The sequence below is a fragment of the Hipposideros armiger genome, unplaced genomic scaffold (assembly GCF_001890085.2).
Source record: "Hipposideros armiger isolate ML-2016 unplaced genomic scaffold, ASM189008v1 scaffold_544, whole genome shotgun sequence".
Taxonomy (NCBI): Eukaryota; Metazoa; Chordata; class Mammalia; order Chiroptera; family Hipposideridae; genus Hipposideros; species Hipposideros armiger.
In genome coordinates, this window is record NW_017731894.1 from 661,272 (window position 1) to 667,531 (window position 6,260).

General features: G+C 49.4%; 1 long non-coding RNA gene across 1 annotated transcript in view; it reads right to left on the reverse strand.

Annotated features, from left to right (window-relative positions):
- The window catches only part of LOC109396798 (uncharacterized), a 56,471-nt gene extending 55,926 nt beyond the window's left edge, over positions 1-545 (reverse strand). Inside the window, exon 1 of the long non-coding RNA XR_002126921.1 lies at positions 349-545. This is a non-coding gene — a long non-coding RNA (uncharacterized LOC109396798). The remainder of the gene's footprint in view (positions 1-348) is intronic.
- Between the last annotated feature and the right edge of the window lie 5,715 nt (positions 546-6,260).

Sequence of the window (6,260 nt, forward strand, 5' to 3'; positions counted from 1 at the left end):
CACGCATACACACACACACACACACACACACACACACACACACACACACACACACACACAAAGATGGCTTTCCCCTCACTGCCGGCTTCTTTTCGCTGTGGTCTAAAGCTGGGGCAGAAATGGAGACGGACCAGCCTCAGCCAGGCGGGGCTCGCGGGGCGGGCTCCCTCCGTGGAGCAGCGCGCCCCATCTCCGCTCACGGCGGCCTGGGGCCTCCTGTGCCCCGCAGCCCGTGGGCAGCCGCGGCGGTAAAACCCGCCCTCGGCTCGCCCGTGCCCCCCTACCACCACCCCCAGCGCTGCCAGGAACGACGCGATGGTGCCGGGACGCCAGCTGGGGGGTCTTTACCTCTGGCCGGGCGCCCTGGTTGCCCGAGCTTCCAGAAGGAGAAGGAGGTAAAACGTGGCGTCCTCCCCGCCGCCCGAAGTTCAGGCTGTTGCACAGACCCGCTGGCACCTGGCAACGCGGGTGGGGGTGGCGGGCAAAGCGCTAGGAATCCAGGCCTGCACCTCACACACACGGATCCTCTCTTCCCCAGCAGGAACGTCTATCTCATCATGGGAAGATGCTAACAATCCCTCCACGGGGGACGCTGGTGTGGGGCCTGCACACCGCCTCCTACTGACCGCTGCACAGCGACACGCGGGGACGGAGAGTGTGCACGCGTTGGGGACCACAGTGGTCTAGATCTCAGTGCCCAGCGGGCAGCTCCTTCCTGAGGCGTGGGGGTGAACGCGGTGGAGCAAAGGTTTTCCTGCTCAGACCGCTGCTGCCGGGGGAGCCTCCAATGAAGCCGCGGGGGAGGGGGCTCCTCTCAGCCCTGCCTCGGGAGCCTGCACACTTTTATCAGCTACAGAGCTCTGTGCTGAGGTCAGGGGTGGGCAGCCCACCAGCCCACCTTCCTCTTCTCATTCTGCCGACAGAGCCATCAGTCCCCATAACGGAGCCAGGACCAGGGGAAGAGGAGCTGGCACAAGACTGCGGAGAGAACGGCCCTCCAAAAACACACACAGCTGTGTGCACAGCAGCACCAGTGACCGTGCCCACGGGCGGACACCACCCCGGGGTCCATAGTGAAATGCACCATCGACACAGGGGCCCACCGTGCGAGGAATGCTACTCAGCCACGAAAAGGAACGGAGCCCTGACACTGGCCCTAACGCCAAGGAACCCTGAAGACATGATGCTGACTGACGGACGCCAGTCGTGAAATGTCCAGAGCAGACAGATCCACAGACAGAAGGTACATTAGGGCTGTAGTTGGCCAGTCACAGGAGGAGGGGGGTGGGAAGTGACCGCTGATACAGCCAGGGTCTCCTTTCGGGGTGATGTACATGTTTTGAAACTAAATAAAGGGGTACACAATGCCGTGGAACTGTTCCTTTAAAATGGTGAATTTTGTTCTGTGAAACTTGCCTAAAAAAAAAAAAGGAGAAAAGGCCGTGAGAACAGCACAAGGTTTGGGAGTCACACTAACCCCTGACTCGGTGTGGCCGTCAGTCCATTCCCTCATCTAAAAAAGTGTCACACCTGTTTCTAAGGTGACACCCACTTAATGGGCTGCTTGGGAGACAAACGAGTTGGCTGAAGATAAAACTGTCCTCCCTTAGAAAGGACCCACTCTTTTCAAAGGTCATTCACGGGGCAAGCTGAGGTCAGGAGAGGACGCGGCCCCATGAGACGCACGCTGTCCAACCAGAAAGGAAGGCAGGGCTTCCTCCCCTGGGTGCCATGTTGGAATTTCCAAAACTCGGTGACTTTTGTGCACAAGACAGTGGACCAGGTAAGGAAGCAGAGAATGTCTCAGGCCTGCTCTGAGGTAACTGACGGTGCACGGGAAGCCATCCATCTGCCTCTAGGAAGACCGAGGAAGTGGCCCACACAGCGGGAAGGAGTTACCCAGCTCTGAAAATGTGCTGCTGGGCTGAGCCCCGCTTCCTGGAAGAAATCAAAGACGGTAACCCCTTGGGTGCTTGTTAGAGGTCCCCCGCTGGCTCGCCCTGGGTCGGACCAGAAACAGACCACACAAGGCTCTGCTGCTCCCTGGCCCACCAGGCTCTTGGAGGTTCCCATAAACACCTATGCACGGGGTGATTGCCAGATGTCAGACAGCGCCAGGTGCAAAGGCGCATTCAGTTTTCCAGTGGTCCGTGTGGAGACAGGCACAACCGGGCAGCTCCCATGCGGACGGAGATAATGCCCATCATTCCACTTGCTTCGCGGTTCGGAGGGCTCAGCATGAAAGCGGCAGTCCAGCAGGGCTCTCAGCGCCTCAGAGGGCTGTGCAGACACTGAGCCTCAGAGCCCGCAGGCCTCTGGCCCCCACAAGGCCCAGCCAGCTCTGTGAGGCCAGTTCCAAGGCCAGCAGCCAAGTGTGCTCGCCTGAGCCTTCTCAGGGGGCTTTCGGAGGCTTGGGGTTCGCTGCAGGCTCAGCACTATGACAAACGCACACACTGCCCTGTCCCCGGGGTGGGCGAGTCGGGAGGTCTGAAAAGCAGGCAGCATCTGGACAGGATATGGTGGTCACGGGAAAGCCCAACTGGGCCATGGAAGTGCTACAAGTGCAGGGCCGGCAGAGTGGCTCAGTTGGTTAAGAGCGCGAGCTGTGAGCAACAGGGTTGCCGGTTCGATTCCCACATGGGCCAGTGAGCTGCACCCAAGCTGAGCTGCCACAAGGCTGGTGAGAGCTCATACTCTTAGCAGCAAGGTTGCCGGTTCGACACCTGAATGGGATGGTGAACTGCGTCCCCGCCGCTCCCGCCCCCCAATTAGATTGAAAACGGCGAGTGGACTTGGAGCTGAGCTGTGTCCTCCACAACTAAGACTGAAGGACAACAACTTGACTTGGAGCTGATGGGTCCTGGAAAAACACAATGTTCCCCTTCTCTAAATCCCCAACACTGTTCTCCCCCCCAATTCCCCAATAAAAATCTTAAAAAAAGAAAAAAGTGCTACAAGTGGAATAGAATAAAGAGAATTCTACATATATTCTGGAACAGACTAGAATAGTACATTTGTTTTGTTCCCAGGAAAACTAACTTGCATATTATTTGCATGTAATAATATGCAAAAATCAATAGCTTTCCTATACAGGCAGAACAACCAGTCAGGAAATATAATGGAAAGGGAAAAATCCTGTGTATAACAGTGTACGGAAAGAAAAACATCCCTACAGATGACTCGAACCAGAAATGTGTAAGATTCACATGAAAAAAAAACTGAGGAACAGAAAAGGAAACTTGAATAAAGAGAAAAGCATGCCCTATACTTGGATGGGATGTTTAAATTTTATAAAAGTCTCCCTAAAACGACCCTAATATTTAATGTGATTACAATAAATGTAAAAGCAGGGTATTTTAGACCTATGGGTGCTGATTCTAAACTTTAGCACAAAAGTTTATACTGAGCGTTTTTTAGGGTTAAAAAACGAGTAAGAAAAAGATACTAGCCTCCTAAGACATTCAAATGTGTCATAAACTTAAATAGAACCTTTTGGTCTTGCTGTGTGAACGTATAGATCCACAGAACTGACATGGATAGGCTGATACATGTGAGAACTTCATATGTGAGAAAGTGGCACTTCTAACCTGTAAGAAGAGAGTCACTATTCAACAAAGGATATTCAGAAACCTGGATAATTTTTTAAATACTCATACAAAAATCAAGTCCAGATGAATCACGTATTTACAAACACAGAAAGGAAAAATTAGACCCCCTAGAATACCATGAAGGACCTTCTGAGCAAGACAGGAGAACCAGAGACGAGGAAAGGAGAGGCTGATTAAATTAGAAGACATGGAAATTTAAAACTTCTGCACAGCAAAAAAATGCTGTAAATAAACTCCCAGAGTTACACACCGGGATACAATACTTGCAAGCCCAGGCTCAGGTGTGGGGCCAGGTCTTGCGGGAGCTGATCCAATCTGGGGAGCCCTGTTTAAGAAAAAGAAAACCCACCAATACAAAATGGTGCAAATAGGATTATTTATAAAGAATTAGAAAATAAATCACAACAAATTCCGGACCCACAAGTATCACAAAGTCCAGAAAAATAGCATTCTATTTTTTTAATGAACTGCCCAGCACACCTCAATAATACTTTTTTTTTTTTTACACTTTTTTGGCTGCATAATCTTTGACTACCTCTCCACGTTACAATGATTTTGTACATTATTCACTTTTGACAGATTAGAAAGAAAAATTCTTTCCCTTAGCATGACTGACCAAATTTGGGGTTTTAAAGTTACTATTGGTAGTTTAGAAGTTTTCCTTAACACATTTATTTCATGTAAAATTGTAACAAATAGACTTGCTGTTTGAACTACTGTTCCATGGTGTGTCTGACAAAGCCATCGCATTCTGATAAACGCTATTTGATTTGATCACCATCAAAAATGAAAATTAAGGGTTGGCTGAGTGGCTCAGTTGGTTAAGAGCTCGCTCAAGGGTGTGAACTCTGAGCAACAGGGTCGCTGGTTCGATTCCCGGCCCGAGCTGAGCTGCCACTGAGCTGCCAAGAAGTGGCAGGGGCTCAGCTAAAAAAAAACAAGGAAAATTAAGTCTGTGGTGGGTCATTTTTGCTGGATGTCTGAGGACATCTAGTCAAGAGAGCTTCCCAGTTGGGCCTGCGTTGGTGAACACAGCATCTGTACTAGGACTGGACATTGGAGGGCTGAGGAACTGTCCACGGATCAGCTTTTGTCCCCGTCCCCACACATTGCAAACCTCTTTTCTCACCCACAACTCAAATGCTTCCAGGGCCAAATACGAGAAGAGGTGTTCATCCCATGATATAATCTTTGGCCTCCCAGGGTCATGAGATAATTCAGTGTAAATGGCAGCAGAAGCATTACAGGAAGCATCCTATACATGATGGCGAGTGACGATTTATACTCAGCAGTGACAGAAAACCACTTAATGTATCCTGCAAAATCCAGACGAAATATAATGAATGCTAACTGAACTGCCTCTTAGCTACATCTCAGAAATGCCCACGGCCTGTCTGACACCAGCTTGAGGGGAAGGCTCGCCAGAAAAATACAGTCATCTTAAATGACTGTAGTTGAAATAACATGAGTCGTGTGAACTCATTGCCAGCCTCCTTTCAAGGGTCTTGTGACGGTTTGAACGAGTGAGAGTCTCTGAAATGTAAATTTCATTGCCTTCATGAGAAATCTGTCTCGTGACAAGCTAAAGACTCAACTGCTTAATATATCAAGAGCTCCTGCAAATCAACAAGACCAACAATGCAACAGAAAAATTGGCAAAGGGCGTAGCTATGCAGCTCAGCACTCTCCAATTAAAAAAAAAAATGAGGTGTTGCTATCATATGATCGCCAAACCATATTAAGTGAAAAAAAGAAAATAGTGTACACGTACACGTTTGTTTGCACACAGAGAAGGGACACTTACGTATGCGTGGACTGGCTTGGGGGCTCACTCACAACAGAGAGTAGTTGCCTCTTCTGAGAAGGATTGGGGGCTGGGAGTTTGGGAGTACAACACCCCTTTTACTCGGGCACAGTGTGCGCTTACCATGTGGAGAAATATTACTATTGGGTTGTCGGAAAACTCATGATGCATTTTTGCGATGAAAACCAGAAAAAAAATGTCATGACTTTTCCGACAACCCAGTGCGTTTCAACTCAAAGCACGATTATTTACAAAAGTCACTGAGCTGTAAGCTCACAAGCAGCAATTTTACTGTGTTTAAAATTAAAAAATATATCATCAGTATTTTAAAACACTATTGTTAGATATATATTAAGGTGTATGATAAGTATATTACATATTACAGTAACATTGTATCTCTACACATGTACACTCACGGGCATGCTGAAAAAGGTACCTGTTATTAAGACTTGTTTTCCTTTGGCTACTGGCCTGAGTAGGGACAGAGGAATGCAGAGTGGTATAAAACTCTAACACGCTTACCAGTTATGTGTCACTGGTACTGTCTGCATCACATTTACCCCGTATCCCGTATAAATTAGTGTGAACACATCAAACCACTGCTGTCGACAGGTGAGCAGAAAGGAAGCCTGAGATGAAAATGACCCTTGATAATCCAGCAAAACGATGCTTCGCGTGCGAATAAGGGAAGGCCGATAACAACCTCAGAGCTGAACCCTCCTGCGCCCCCCACGTCTAGGACTGAGAAGAGCCCCTTCCCTCCCACCCTGTGCTGTCAAGAGTGGAGCACTCACGTGGGAGTGTGGCCCTTAGGTGGGGCCCCCGTGCAGATGGCCGCCAGCTGTGTC